The sequence below is a fragment of the Macrosteles quadrilineatus genome, unplaced genomic scaffold, assembly GCF_028750875.1.
Source record: "Macrosteles quadrilineatus isolate MER2022 unplaced genomic scaffold, UCM_ALF_1.0 Scaffold_7__1_contigs__length_78375512, whole genome shotgun sequence".
Classification (NCBI taxonomy): Eukaryota; Metazoa; Arthropoda; class Insecta; order Hemiptera; family Cicadellidae; genus Macrosteles; species Macrosteles quadrilineatus.
In genome coordinates, this window is record NW_026542600.1 from 33,171,618 (window position 1) to 33,189,340 (window position 17,723).

The window sequence follows — 17,723 nt, forward strand, 5'->3', positions numbered from 1 at the left end:
AACGTACTACGAACAAAAATGAGCACCAGAACTTACCCGATTTTTATCCACAATAGCCTTCTCCTAGGCCTGGTGGTGGCCATAGCTTGGGCTATTGGCCAAAGAACGTAGGCCTAGTTTTAAACACAGTGAAGTACTCACACGATAGCACTCCAATTCATGAAATAAAGTTAAACCGACCGATTTAGCAAATATTTAATGCCAACGACAACATGAGATAACCTCAAGACTAGTGTTTCAACAAGTGAATTTTCAATCAGCTAGAGCACGTAAAGCCTATGCGCCACGCGACGGTGAAAATGCGCGGGCTGGAGCATCGGTGCACGTATAGCAGCTCCACGCACGACCTGTCCCACGACGCGTGTCGTGGCGGTTTGGGGGCCACAGTGGATAGTGTACAAGATGAGACCTCCGTACTACACTGTATTTGTATTGACAGAAAGTATACCTATGCAAGAGCAAATTGCTGTTTCTTTGAGATTTCTTGTCACTGGGGACAGCTATGTTAGTCTTGTCATTTTTGTTCAGGTAAACGGTATCAAGATGCGTCGATGAAGATTGCACTGCGTTAATTGAAGAACATAAAAATGAAATAAAGGTAAATAATGTTCGTATAAAGGATATTATCCATCAGGTTACCTCACGTTACAGGTTATAGGCTGTTACTTTTATTTAAGTTAAACATTAAAATAAGTAATATCCACTTTTTAAAATGACTCTAAAATATTATTAATTAATTGATAATGATGATAATGTTTATTTAATTTCTTTCAACAACAGTTTATTAAACATTTGTAACTAAATAGGACTAGCGCAGGGTGGCCCTCACTCAAACATTTTGCGGGAACGGACGAGCAACCCCGCTCCACGCCACTCTTGCGCGTACCACCGCGCAAGAGTGGCGTGGGACATAAAAGCTTAAGCCTCGACCGGACTGGAATGCGGGATTTTATTTCAAGACAGATTATTCGTTCGTACGTCGTCTTCGATGTAACATCGTTGTTACAAGACTACCTACGCTTACAAGTTGATTGCCGATATTCCGAAGGTTAGCTGATACTTAATCACGTTTTACGTTAATTTTAGTTTATAATACGCATCCACGTTTCCAAATTCTATTTCAGATATCAAATTCTTGTTCTTAATATCTTAAAATTCGCCGATTTGATTCATACCCGCCAGTTCCTGTCTGTCAGTAACTAGCGGCAGCCGTAAGTTTTGAATTAATTCGAAATTATAACGGTCACGTTTATTTATTAAATTTACTGTATAATTTTAACGTCTAAATTATTTCTCGTTTTTCGTCGTTTTGATACCCTTAGACAAGTCCCGAGACTTGTCGTCTGAGTTAGCCCCGTCTTTTAGCGGGTCAAAGAATCAAGTCTTGGGAGTGGTCCGATTTGAACAATTAATTACAAAGGATAATAGTATTAAATTTAATTTAAACCACCTCACGCTAAATTATTCGTTTAAATATACTAATCAGGCAATGACGACTCTGTTCTGTATTTTTACACTATATTTTGTGTATTCAATCGCCAAACGTTAATTTTTTTACCATAGCCTTTAGTAACCAGTTTAAAGTTTAATACGAGTAGTTTATTAAATTGGCTAGGATAGAATACTCGTTGGTCATACAGAGTCGATCCAAAAGTTAGGCAAAATTCTCCAAAAAAATGTCATGGGGATGAAATAGCTCCTATTGAGCGTCTGCAGGATTTCCTGAGCGCTTCTAGAGCTCTGAGTCTTCGATTAAATGTAATAATTGTTCAGTCAAAGCCGTGACAACTTCGTATCGACCCCTGGATTTTTCTCGGCTCCTTCTGAGCACTCCGGGAAAGAAATTAGAGTGCGGCTGGTTCTAGGGGTAGGCCTAGCCTGACTTTGGTGAATACTAGTTTTCCCCCCTAGAATTTTACGTCACAAAGGCATCAGAGTCTACAAAATTGTATTTCACGAAATTGTCGTCAGGATGGACGTACTCTTCTGACGAAACAAAAGTCTCAAAGAAACCATACAAATCATAAGTTAGAAATCAGAGTACGTGACCCCAACAAGTTATAATTTCAAACCTAAGATCAGTTAACTTTAACAGAAAAATACTTTAACTGTACCAATTTGCTGTCAAGTTTACAGAATTCTTCTTTCAAAGATATGCCATTATACAAGGCATAATGTTATAATAGTTAATGTCATACTAAATTCATTCGTTTATAGGCCTACATATAAAACAGACACAAGGTGCAGATTTGAAAAATGAAATTTAATTTTAATTTTAAACCTACGAATTCCAAGGATAAATCTACTCTCATAAATACAGGGTATCCCACGAAGAGGCTTAAACGTTTGATTTTATATTTCTTGGCCATTATTAGACCGAATACATTGAAACTTTCCATAACTTACGAAGTAGGGTTTAAAAATATTCTGGGAAAATGTCAGTACCCTAACCATTGTAGGAAAATGGTGGCATATTGGAAATTCTACAAATTTGCTTTCTATATAAGAATGCTGTCAGTAGTAATGTCGTTCTATCCTACGACATTTCATACACTACAATGACTGGACATAGGTATTCACAAGTTTTAAATCAACTTGTCTTGCCTCATTTTCGTTTCCAGAAATGGATCAATCCATCTTCCAACAGGATGGTGCTCCACGTCATTTCTTAAATCATGTTAATCAATTACTGAATAATTACAACCTTCATGGCCGTTGCAGTCGTGGAAGTGATTTTTTTTTAGATTGGCCACCCCGATCCCCAAATTTAACTGTGTGTCTTCTTCTTTTTATGGGCTTACTTGAAGGAAGAAGTTAATACCTATAGCCTCAAAAATGATGAGGAACTGAAACAACCAATTGAAAAGAAACTTCTCCGGATGCAGCAGAACTTCTTTGTAAAGCTTATGATTCATTTGGCGCTGTTATCAGTGTGTCACTGTGGATTGATGTTTGAATAATGTTGGACTACATGTAGATTTTACAAAAAGCCTTATTTCCCTAGAATGTGAGTACCACTATTTTACAAAACCAAAAACACAATTTTTATTTTTTTAAGTATCATTTTTCGATATGCCGAAATTTTCTTTCTACAAGGGTTAGGGATCTGAAATTTTACAGAATATTAACAGAATACAGATATATACAGAATATTTTAAACCCTACTTCATAAACTGTGTAAAGTTTCAAAATATTCGGTACATAAATGGGCAAGTAATATGAAATCAAACGTTTAAACCACATGGGGGACACCCTGTATATTAAATGTAAAAAAGACAGAATGAAGGCTACTAACCATTTCGCATAAACACTTAAAATCCTCCAAGAAATGGTTTTAAGCTGGATGCTGGATCATATAGTTTCAAAGATGAAACTTAAAAGTTAGCAAGATGACGAAAGTCAAGAGAACCTCTAAAATGAATTAAAGTCTTCATTTGATACTCAAGAAGCTATGTGATTTTACAAGAGTGCCAAGAAATTTGTTTTTAAACTGTATGACATTTTTAAAACCATAAAAGAAATCTGCTAAAACAAAAAAAACCCCTAATTTGGAATTCTAGTTAATCTCCTTAAAAGGAAATATAATTTATTGCTTTTACCTGTAAATAATTTCATTCTCAGTTTTACAACCTTTAATCAATTCACTAAGAAATCTGATTGATGGACGACTCCTCCTCATTATTTAAATTAAACTAACAAACATTTTTATAAAAATACGAACTCATGACTTTTTACATCTCATTGTAACAACGCGTTAATGCATGGGATCGTGAAACAATACTGACCTTTAATCAGATAGGACACTTGTGTTTGTAGTCAATCTGTTTTTATCCTATTTTAGGTAGATTTATATTCTAAACCATCAATAGACTAAATTAGATACAAATAATAAATAATCGAAAATACATTGTAGTACAAAATGAAGCGACCCCTACATGAATGAAAGTCAAGGCTTTTAAAATTAGATTCCATAAAATAACTCAGATGGCCAGGACAGAACTATGCCAAAGTATTCATTATTTACAATATGTGTCAAGACTAATGCGAGCTTGACAGCTATGGATTTGCAGTAATCGATTTGGAATGCTGCAAGGACTAGACAAGTAAATGTAAATGGTTTCTATATTTGAACTAGGAATACTTTTATATCCAAGGTTTCTAGGTTCATTGTACAAGTGTTGGTACTAAAAGTGGCAGGAATGTCGTAACTGATGTTTTCTTTTTGCGACATGAATGAGTCACAAATATGCCCAATCGTTTTTTGGTATGAATATCGATTGAATATCTCACTTGTTGCACACCAAATACGTTCAAAAGTTTTCCTGTACAAGAATCATTTTCCGCTACCGACAGCAAAAGTTTAACTAAAACATCCTATCCTCGATTTTGTTTCCTATTCATGTAGGTAGGTTTTAGTCTTTATGAAGGGATTTGACATAGCCTGTAGTTTCTACATGGAATTAAGGGAAAACACACATTTACACTTTTCTTAGGTTTCTGTTCATACAAATACAGATTTTTTGGCAGTGCAAGAGGGGACTATGGATGGGTATGGACTATTGGTTTGGTCAGTAAAGATAGACTCAGTTTCTATTGGAATATGTCTCACTGGAGACTTGAAGTTGTCACATCCAAAACCAAGAGATGTTGAGTGAACGTTCATAGAACATGTTTCTTAGATAGCTTTGGTAGCTTGTATATCATATATATTAAAACGTGACAGGGGTTTTTTATTTCACGATTCTGAATCAACCACCTGACGGATTTTTGTGTTGAAAGAAAGATAATTTTGAGAACTAGGGAATGTCGAAGCCATAATTATTTTTCTTTAGGGTTTTAGTTTTTAGAAATTAAGTTTCAAATTTTAAAAAAGTCTAACAGCCGACGCTAACATTTTAGACTAGCTTTTGATAAAATACAATTTGATTAACGTAACAGCTGGAAACATTAAGCGCGTGTGACACAAATTCAGTATTTGGATAATAATGACATGCAAATGGTAACTTTTATTATACTATGTGTAATGCTATACGCTTGATACGTTCATATATTGGGTAAGAGGATGACAAACTATTTAAATATACATGGTAAAATGCTAGATGTTCTAATTTATTTTTTAGAACAGTCTTTAAAATTTTACAGTAAGTTTGTTTTAGTGCAAAATAATTTGTTTTAACTAACAACTGGTTGAATATAAAAATACTCTTTAGAACTATCTGGTTAGACTATTATTCTTTGATTTTGCCATTGATTATAGGGCATAAGTAAGATTCTATAACCACTGATGTTTACAAATTGGGGCTCTGCCCCCGAGTTTTCAAATGAAAGCTTATGAAAATTATTTTTCTGTTCGACTGTTTGAGGAAAGAATAGGGAAAAAACAATATTTATATGTTTTAATTCATCTTGGCAGCTTTTTGTTTACAGTAAATGTTTAACCGCTTGGACTTTTGCTTGGATCAGAAATGGAAATATTGATATAACTTCAGTTTTAGTTGACTTCTCAATTCCCGTACGTAGGACGGGCCTACAGCTCGTTATCTTTAATTGTATAAAGTAAATCGCAACCTTGTTTTATACCCAAAGAAGAAATAGCACTATTCAAGAAAACAGGGCACAACAGTAAAACTATTTTTCATGTCATAGAATTAAATTTTTGTATGGTAGTAACATAATTTTAGGAAGAATATTTTCTATATTAGCCTTATTAAATGGGAGATCAAGTTAATTTTATAATGTAAAAGATCCTTTATTTTTTCGGATTTAACTATCTTTCAGCTTGTTGTTTGAGATGCCGGCCTCACTATCCATACAGTATTAAAAAAGACAATATTTATATTAAGTGTTTAACACAAATCTAAAAGTCAAATTTGGAAGTTCACATTTTGACCCATCCGGAAGGATGAGTTGACGTCTATAGGAACCTTAACACGAGACCTTACAATGGTTTTGGTTATAAAGTAGTTTTCTCATGATGTAACCCTAATTTGTGTAACCCTAATTGATTGAGTGTATTGGTGTAACCCTAATGTAACCATAGTATTAGGTGCATAACCAATGGAGGAATCACAATACTTGTCTCAGTCAATATAGTTAACAACGAGGCTCCAGACAAGCCATGATATCCATCATGTTGGTTATAAAAATGGTTATTAATGTATCCAATAGATAATTTTGTCGTGGTGACTAGCAAGAATACTACACAGAGTGCTATAAAATGTGTAGTTACCTAAACCTACTAGAATCTCTCGCCTTGGTATGTGTAGAATAGCAATTTTTATGTCAAATGTTAACGTATGTTATATTGTTCAATTTGTTTACCAACTAAAGATTTTACTAAACCGTGTGCAAAACATTCGCAAATTATTTTTTTAGTACAGATAAAAATTAGAAGGGAAAAGAAGAGGAAGATTATGAAAATAAAAGTGGAAAATGTCAATATCATTCAACCTTTCAGTGTCGACAGTGTCAACCATCTTGTCGTGTATACGGTAGTAAAATAATGGCGCAGGTAAGACGATTCGTCACTCAACTATTAAAAGGAAAACAAACATCAATCTAAATTTTATATTTTATTAGTTGCGTTCTGTTTTTGTCGTCTATTGGATCTCTACGAACTAAGTTACTGTAAGAATGAAATATTTAGGATAAGCTACAATTCTTTATTTTCGATGAGTCTAATTCTTTGAAAGAGCAATGAAGCGCCTCACCACAAGAAGTCTGGTATAAGACTAAGAATAATTTACTTTTTAAAGTTAGGTTGTATAGTGTTCACAAGCATAATGAAAAGATTTTATAAAAACACAAACTGTTGATTGACCTATGTTCCTTTTGTTATTCTTAATAAGCCTCCACATAACCCTGAGTTTAATATAACTTAAGAAGCCTACATACTTTACCTAATTCAAGTCGACGAACTTTGTCTCTAATTAATTTTTAAGTCCGAATGCTCGTTCCCATAAATTAATGGACCTTGTTAGATTTCCAATGATTACATTTGTTTATTTTGTGGTGGTAAGCAGGGGGATGTGTCAAAAGCTTTAGTAAATTTTAAATTGGAAAGATTTCCTTCCAAGCCATTGTAGGCCTGGCGAAGCCAGCCTACAATTATTTTGCTTAGAAACCTGCAACTAAACCTACGGAAGATGAAAAAGGATAGTAAGCCCAACCCGCCATCTAAAAAGAAAAGCTCAATCCTTGTGTTATTTGGATTTAATTTACATCTTACAATATATAAAAATACAAATTCTTTATAAATATGAGTATTAAAATAAAACAGCGTAGCCAAATGAAAATGTAATAATAATAAAGCAATGAAAGGTAACAACATATAAACTATATTTTACAGTAAATATGGGTTAAAACGTAAATCGGGAACCTCAAATTCTACGAAATAAAAATTTGTAGTATCGTATAAAGGTAGCATACACATATATTTTGCATATAGTATAAAGAATACAACAATTCTATTTGCATACACATTTGGCCACAATGAATATTTTTTAGTAAAGGAGCCCCTTTACTGGTGTCAAAAACATTTTCTTCAAAAATAAAAAATAAACTCAACTAATCTAATCGTTGATAACAAAAAAATCACTAATTACTAACAATTACAAATTTACATAAATAATTGCCAAGTAGGGATTTGTAAATAAGCTTAAAATTGATGAACAAATCAATTAAATTATTTCAATTACTTATGTATTTAATTGATTTACTACAATGTTAGGATAAAAATAGTAGAGAAGAAATGCTAATTTACAAGATCAGATACAGGCTGGTAAAAGTAAACATTACAATGTAGACGGACAAGTCGGGGCTGTGTACCAAGTTTGTTTTTTCCTGCAGCTTTTCTTTGGAGGCCCCCACTTTTCTTTTGCGACTTTCTTCTTTTCATCTTCTGCCTTCTTAATCTTCTCTTTTCCTTCTTTATTCTGGAAGACACCAATCGCATTTTCTGTTGTGTGTCGCGTGGATAATTTGTTTTGTTACATCCATCTTTTCAACTGGATGTAACAACCCAATAATATTTACATTCTCACATACTCGTATATGATGCTGTGCAATAAGGGAGGCTTCCTGTTGGTTTGGCACAGTTGGGCACAATTTACTCTTTATTTATGGAACATCCACGCTCTATACTAACGCTCTAGGGTGGTAATAAAGTCCGAAGACAGTTAAATATTTTAAAAAATAATGTAGATAGAACTACAATACTTGGTACAAAGTTACAGAGCATAAAACTGTATCTTAACACATATACAGTGATCCAATAACTCTTCATGGGGACGGCCCACAAGGAGTCGGAAGAAAATCTTAAACGGAAGCATAAGTCAATATGCACATCAAATGAAAGTTCTTTTTTACTAGAATACAATGACACAAACCGCACTTCAAAAGGTTGATCCTACGCAATCAGCCGTTGGCAGCCGTTCAAAGTTTTCCTGAATCTGCCATTTTGAATCTTTGAACGACTGCCATTTTTTACTCAGGCGTTCTTTTGAGCTTGAATTTATGGCATTGTAATCTACTAGTGAAGACCTTTAATTTGATGTACATATCGACCTATTTTTACGTTAACAATTTTCTTCTGATTCCTAGGGCTGTGCCCCCTGAGGAGTAAGCGTATAATAGCAATGCAAATTAAATGAATCTTTGAACAACTGTCGTTCTTGGCTCGGTTGTCCGTTTGAGTTCAAATTTGCGTCATTATATTCTCAACCTATGCTTCTATTTAAGATTTCCTTCTGACTCCTTGCGGGACGTTCCCATGATATGACAGAAAACTGATTTTTCCTAAAAAAAGTAGATCTTTAGGTGTGGTGTTTATGTACCAAATCTTATTGGTTTATCTGTTGTCGTTAAGAAAATATTTAACTGTCTTCGGACTTTATTACCACTCTGTATATGTGAAAGCACAAAGAAAATCTTAACAACATTTCGCATTTCTTTTATGACGTTATCGCTTTGATTGATGACGTTAATCCAATTTCTTTTGGTAAGCTTTTATCTTCTCTTTAACTAATGTCTGAAAGTGTTTTGAATCGGACTTGTGGTTTGTTGTTGAACTGTGGATACGATTTGACTGCACTAAAATCTCAAGTAAATTTTAAAGGTTTCCACTTGGGTCCCTTCCAAGAGCTTTTGGGGTTCATACACGTCATGTCGCCACCTTAGTGAGTGCGTGCCTTAATGGAGACCTTTCGACGGTTCTTCCCACAAAATTAATCAAACAGGCTTTGCACACTTTTCGGAATCGAAAGATTTCCGGTCGGAGACATTCTTACAATCCTTTAATGCACTATTTGTACCAAATCCAACATTGATTTTCATGGCTGGCAAAAGATTGTCTTTGTTGTCGATATTAACTTTGTTAAGTTCCACCTTGTTCCACTTTGTTAAGGATGTGAGTTAGCTTGTGAAATAAATTATTGGTTTTGTTATAAAGGTGCTTACAGTTGACGTACTATGATGCAGGTCATAGGTATCATCATCAAGGGTAACACGTCCTTTTGACTTAAAGGAATAGATGTTGGTGGACCATTCTTAATCTAAAGTGACTATTACCACAAACCTTAATCCAAGAAAGCTTATTATTTAGAACAGTTTATCTGCCTTTCAACAAAAGCAATGCATCTCGAAGTTTCAGTAGTTTCAGATCTCACCACTCAAGCATTCATAGCAGCTTTGAAACAATTCGTCAGCCGACGTGGAATGTGTAGTGATATAATATTGTGATCAAGGAAAAACATTCAAAGCAGTTAAAAATGAACTTAACAAAAATGAATCACGACATTTTGGAAATATCACATACACAACGAACATTTTGAAGGCTGCTATACCCTTAAAGCCCTTTAAGGGAATAAACTTCCAAAATTAAAAAAAGGACAGCATGGTAAGAAATAGTTATTTGTGTAACTAGTGGGCGAGGTGGCACTTTGCTGCACACGAGAGAAATGTTTACGCACGAGCCGTAGGCGAATGTGGAAAGTTTCTCGAATGCAGCAAAGACAATTTGCACTCGTGCTACTCATCATATTTTTCCTACAGTTATTATAAAGCATAGAAATAATTAGTCTTTCAAACACTTAACAACAAATCTTAGGTTATGTTAAGTTCAAGCGTTGAATGAAACGGGAAAACTGCAACAGCTGATCGTAGTCGTAGTATCTTCAAGTGTTGCCAACCTATTTTCAAGCGTACACGGATTACGTGCATGATAAAAACACTCTGTTTTGTGTTGTTTGGTTGGAATACTGGTGTGCGACAAAGTAAAAACTGTGCAACAAAGTAAAAAGTGTGCGGCAAAGTAAGTAAATGCAGCAATTAGTAGATTTCTGTACTATAACCAGTGCAAGGAAGCACACTTTGTCGGGTGACTGTAAGAAAAAGTTTTATAACCTGAAACTATACTTATATTACTTTTTAATATGTGTATTGTATTTTTCGCTGAACAAGCTCGCATAAAATAGAAAAAAGCATTGCACCTTTTGTAAAAAGAATATCACGATTCTATTATCTTCTTGATAACAATGAAAATGAGGAAAGGATGAAAGAATTATACTATTTTGCTACTCAACATCCGATAGGGCTAGAAATTTTGACTGCTCTTCGAACTGAAAGATACATTGCAAAATGTTGTACCGCACCTGTCAACCAAGGCGGTAAACATCGTTATTTATCTTGCCCTAAATGTGGTGCTTTCTATAGTAAAAGGAGAGTACAAGCACTATAGCAAATGCTTTGGAAAGACTACCCCAGAAAACCTCTTTCTATGGTGCGAACAATAAAATAAATAGAAAGTCTCATTGCAGGCAACATTTCCGAAGCAATGAAAAAACATGTATTGCCAAAACTAAGGTCTAAAGGGGAGATTTTTAAAACATAGTAACTGACCCTCACATCATTCCATTTGGAAATTACCAATGTCTGGTTCGGTGACGAAATACAGGTAAATCTGGTAAAAAAACTCCGAACCTTTGCTCAGATAAAGATGAGAATGGCCAAGCAAGACGACTTCATAAAAACTATTGAGGACACCCTACCGCAATGTAAGTGGCTAATTTTTATACACGCTGTAGCCATATTTTTAAACTTGATGTCTCGGATTTTTGAAAAAGAATCACCAACCTAAGTAAGGAATGTTAACATTGGGCCAATTGGGCTCCTTTTTAGCGGATAGCGAGGGATATACGCGACATACTTGGAAGAGTATTCCAGCCCTATTATACCACTGTATTTTATTGTATTGTATTGTATTGTATTGTATTGTATTGTATTGTATTGTATGGTATGGTATTGTATGGTATTGTATTGTATTGTATGATATTGTATTGTACTGTGTTGTATTGTATTGTGTTGTATTGTATTGTATTGTATGGTATTTTATTTTATTGTATTAAGGAGGGGCGGACTCAGGGTCATATCACGTCAACCGAAGTTTATTGTCTATACCCCCACTTGCCACTAACTAGGTGAGCTAAAATTTATTTTAATAGATTCATGCTTCCTGGTGAAAATTTACGGTTCATGCAATTTATTTGGCATTTTTTTATATTTTACTTCTTGAAGATTTATAAGAAGCCATTGTCCATCGTGATCAGAGAGAAAAATTACTACTCTAATTCTTAATCAATATAGTTATAAATTGCTGAGTCTGAATCCTCTGTCACTTTTGTTTGGAAGTCCAAAAGCATGATATAATGTTTTATCATTCTCTTTAAAGTTTATGATCATGATTATATTTTAGGACATTAAAGTTTAACCCCCCTACCCTCCATTCTTGAGGGCAAACGCTCTATGGCTCTATGTATTCGAATGAAAATAAAAACTGTTAAACAGTTTTTTGTGTTTATATTCTTTTGTCATTGCCAGTGGGTTTCATATGGTAATGGGAGCTAGGCTGTGCCAAACTAGGTTGTGCTGTTTTAGTTTTATTCTGCTTGATTATTATTGGATGAAGTGATTGGTTTATTGATTTTTCTGTGGGTTTTTTATGTGGGTGTGAACATTACCTATGGATTTACATGTAATCTACATTAAATTTACCATCACTCAAAATTCTAATAACAAATGGAACTTTACTTTTTTGTTGACTTAAACATTGTTGACTTCAACTCTCGGTTGCTCGTGGCTAAAGAAGATATTGGTTATGTATTATTTTAATTGCTTAATACTATTACTACTAGTTACTCTAGGTAGAAATAATCCTGATCCTCTATTGAAACAATACGACCAATATTCAGCCCGATTAGATTGATGACAAAACTAACCTGTCAGTTCTAGGGACCAAGCCATACTGTTGAAAATACGACTGCATTTGCACCTTAATTGCATTTGTATTTTTCAAGCTCCCGTATGGAAATGATTCTGTTTATCAATTTTGGATAATGTCAATCCAATTTATTTACAAGTTTCGTATGTTTTTCGTTATTAGAAAACGATTTTTTTTGTGGGTTTAAAATGATTGAAGATCCAGTTAAGGCTCCTAATTCAAATAGTAAGAGGGTAAAACGCTAATTAGGATATTAAATAATTAATTTTATTTGTTATACAAAATGGATAAAGTTTATAAATCTTAATTTATTTTATAACTTCTTCGTTTTGACATGGGAATCTCAAATTTGCTTAATTCAAGTACAGTTATTACGTATTTTTTTACACATAATCATTTTAACGATTATGACCAAACACCTTGACATTGCAAACTTTATATTAATGTTATGGTAATGTGAAACATTCTCTGTTTAGTAGGGTATTTATTCTGTCACAGATAACCATAATGTCATAATAGTCTGCAAGATTACATAATTAGCAGCGGAAACCAACCACATAAAAACCGAGATAATTTTATGAAATTCTTAAATTATTAATATCATATTATTTAGTATTAAAAAATATAAACGCATACAGCAATGTATTTGCTGTGAAAAGATAAACCATTCATAAAAAAAGAAAAAATGTTAATAAAATAATAACTAACTCAATGAAATACATTTCAAACGTTGTATAAAAAGCAGAAGAAGAACATACAACTGTCCATCGCTGTACACTTTACACGTCGGTTCAACAATGGATTCAATCTATTTCCGTTTACTGGTTTCAAATATGAACTAATTCATACACTGTTAGTACGCATAACCAATGGTTAATACTACAGCTTATATATATATATATATATATATAAGAAACTACAAAACATTGTTTAGAATGAGAAAGGTAATTACCTCGATGCTATACAAGCATTTTAATATACAATAATAAATTATTAGTTCCTGAACTACGACCATCTTGTCCTTTGAGCCAGCATTCTAGTAGATGAGGCTGTGTTTCGAACGAGCCAACTGAAACTATCAGGATAATTATATATTATATACGTTTCATGGAGTGTAAGTTTCAGTAGATATTTAAAAAAGGTCACCCGCTGATTTTCTGGATTAAACAATAACTTGCACACTGCACAGGCCTGCTCACTAGGATCTGAGTGTCTTAAGATGTATATACTAACTTAAGCTTTAATTCTCATTTCTTTGGTCCTCTACTTTGAATAGGATAGGAATTAAATTACGAACGGAACTTGGTTTACATTTCAAATGGTTTCACACGACAGGTGTGTAAATAGAAAGAAGTCAACGAAATGAATAAAATATGTAAAAAAGTGAATCAAGAAACAAACAAGACTAAGATAAGCCTAAGTGCCAAAGTACTAAGATTAAGTGACTGTGTTAATTTGTATTAATTTTAATTCGTCGTTTCTCTGGAATTTCGTTGTAATTTATCAAAACCATATTTAAGTGGACATTTTTAAATTGCTGAAACGAATTAACACCCTTGCCGTAGGATAAAAAGATAAACAGCCATGAATAAATAAATAAATATGTAATTAATAAACATTCACAGAATTACGTTGCTCAATTTTGATTGCAGACGGTGAACTTGAAGAAAGTAATCAGTAGTTTTTTTGTGCGTGGTAGACGAATACCACCCCCTCCTAAATAGTAGAACTGTATTTAATAAAAGAAATGTGTAGAATGAAAAATAAACAAGTAATTAAACATCTAATATTTATACTAACATATGGAAAGCAAAGAGTTTTAAAAAGATAATGAAAGGATTGATTTAAAATAATAATAAGTACTGAACACCTTGTTTTAAGAAGATTGGCAAAAAAACATGACTTCAATGCCCCCAGATTGCAAATCCACTAACTATGTCTTTTAAACGTTTTGTGTTGTTTAGTTTGCCACACAATACATTGTAAATACATGGAAATTTAATTTTTTATTATAATGATATTAAAGTTGTTAAACATACTTATTGTTAACATATTAAGGTTTAATTTTAATTTATAAGAAAAAAAACATTTAAAAAATCAGAGACGGATTGAAGATTTTCATATTTTAGTCAGGTCATTTACTTTTTTTACCGACAAAATGATGACTCAGTCGGTAGTGCGGTGGACTTAGAAACCGAGGCAGCGATGTCTAGGGTTCGCGTCCTGGTACCGCAAATTAAAATTGAAAAATACAGTTATTTTTTTACTGTACTAGTTCTCGATATACTTTTCTGATACTTTCCACGCAGAGGTCTTTGGTAACATCGATGATTGATACATATGACAAATTTTAACTCTGAAATCGATATGGATACAATCGCAAAAACAAACTAAAATAATTGAACTGGTAACTAATATTGATTAAGTTGGTCAAGTTCATTCACATAGTCCCTAGTTGTGTAATATATATCTTATCTATCGACAATTTTACAACATTTAATTTGAAACGCAATCCTAATCGAACGTGCAATAAATCCTGAACCACATTTTACCGTGGTGAGTTGTCAGATGGTTCGGTCGCTGAAGTGAACGGAATGAGTCGCATCAAACAGCAATCAAGTCTTCGGAGTGAGCTGTTAATCTTTAGGACAGCATAATGGACAAGTGGGCTAAATAATAAAGAAATGTAGAGTAAGGAAGGGTGTAAGTGCGCATGTAGGGGGCGGGGGGCGTATAAAGCCAGGAACGAACGTGGAGCGTTCAGTATCGCCGTGCGCCTCCCTAGCTGAGCTTGTATACCGTGAGTATCTCCACAAGTACGAATAATACAAACTTTGAAAATATCTGTCAATTAATAGATATAAAACTAAATCAACTTCACACATCGTTTACCTTGTAATTTTTATTGCGAGATGCTATACGACGTTTTAAGTTCATTAACTGGATGTAAAAGATGTATTTGTCCCTTTAACAATAGACACGCATAGCGGAGAAATACAATAACCCTTAGGGGTAGTCGTCACGCATCGCAAGAATACTCTTTGTTTGTAAAACGCCGATTGTTTTAAGGGTTGAATGATTTATGGTGATTCAACAAGTCTAGTCTGTATTGTTTTAAGGGTTGAAAAATCTGCCTAGGTAATTATTTTAACTGAAATATAAAAGATAATGCGCACCTGTTCTGTGTGTGCAATTTAGTTAAACAAATTGAATTACGTTTAACTAAGTTTACTAGGAAATGGAATATAAAATAACACTATTGGATAAAGTATTAAATGAAGTATAAAAGGTATAAAATCGTTGAACAATCGTTAACTAATCTATTTTAACAACATATTCCATGACAGAGGGGTCAGTTAGAGATGAGCTCAAAAATATAATGTATTTTAGACTTCTAAAAGAAAACACAATATACAAGTTTAGTTCATAATGTATGTTTAATATAAGAACAAAAAACATACTATGGAATATATTATGATATATTTCTTAACCTGTATGAGAATAAATAGTAAAAAACCCAATATGCCAGCAATCACTCAACATTTAACACTGCTAAAACATCAGTAACGAACCTTAACATTAACAGGAAAAACAACAATATAACCAAAAACATTAACGAGAAGGTTGAAGTACACCACTGCAACTAAAACAATTATAATTACAATTACACGATGAAATTATAACGATCAAAACATCACAATGATTTTTACAGTAGGGCTCTATAACAAAAATTAGTAAATGGCTGACATTATTCAACTGAATGACACCATTACTAAAGAAGTTCTAGCCATGCTAAGTGGTCATATATCAAATAGTTTTTAGGCTAAACTATTACTGGCTTGAAAGAGGAAGATTGTTAAAAAATCATTTAAAAATAGTAATACATAACTAAGATTGTAAGGAGATAACACTCTGCTTCATTCACACAAAACTTGTCATTTTAAGCTTATAAAGCTATTTAAAATTAAATGACTGATTAAAAATAATAAAATAGAAATGAAATAATAATTTATTGTATTTGAAATATAATTGATGTCCGGGGGAAAAATGAAGGATTAAATTGAGTACTTTGAAAGGAAACTCAAACAATAACGCTACAGTGATTTGACCAGGAATTACTTCAACAGGTTGTTTCTTTGTAAGGTCTGCTAGGTTTGAACAAATGGAAGCACGTTAAAAAAATCTTCAGTGGAAAGTAAAAGTTTTATAAAGGTAGGAATTGGATTTTTTAAGTTAACGTAAATTGTGTGGTATTCTTGAATCAACAATTAAATTAAGTAGATATTTTATAATACAAATATACAACCTAAATAACACGTAGATAAAAAATAGATTTTTCTTTACTAACAATACCTACATAAATGTTTCAAATTTTACATCAGTTAGCTAACCTATAATACATGATATTACACATACAATAGTTTGATTATATTAAAGTCATTTGTTTTTACGATTTATCAAATTACATAAACATAAAAACTCTTTCTTTCTCACTATAAAAGTACACAATAAAATCCCCTATTTATGACATCCAGATAAGATAAGACTTGCACAAGCGACTTCTATGGCTGACGCGACTAAAGATGTAGATGTCAAACCCTACTGTGCCTTAATTCAAACTATAAAACCGACAAACAACTTCGGATTTGCATTAATAGGGGTTTCCTTCAGTTGCCAAATATTACATCCAAATAGTAGTTAGCGTCTGATTTTACACACTTGTAGAGATAATTAAACTGTAATGACCCTTATCAAATAGTTATTAATTGTAACAACAAAAATTCTTTGTATAAATTGTTACTAGTCACAAATTATCAATTAAGTGCGTCAGATATAACTTTTTTATTTATTTTCTTTATAGAAACAAGGGATTTTAAAACGTTGTTTACCGGGTAAAAATTAATGAAAATTTTGTTTTTTGGAACCTACGCATCCGATAATTGAAAGGCCGGCAAGGTGTTTGAATGAATACGTACATTGCACACGGGGCGTAATTGGTAGCAGAATTGCAAAAACGTTCACAGGTTGTGAAATCGGCGGTGACCGAAACAGAGTACACTTCATATTTATAAACTTGCGGGCAAACCTGAATAAGTGTATAATCTCGTTAATAAATCGTCAAAAGTCTTTAGACATTTTATTGTGTGATGCAAATACCGTAAATTAATTTATAAATACGAAAACGCATTATAACTTTAAAATGCACTTCTCAAGGATAAAATATAATCGTTTGGAAATATTTTACTATGTGAAACAAATACGGTACCTAATAAGAATGTATTACAATTGAGTAAAACCTTGTAAAATAATATATGTTCTTAGAAAAAAATGTATTCGATTAAAAAGGGTTAAAGCAACTGTTAATAAAATAAATGATACAAAGAAACAACACTTTTTAAAAACCTGCAAAAGTATATAATTTAGTAACAATGTTTTGTCAATCATATTA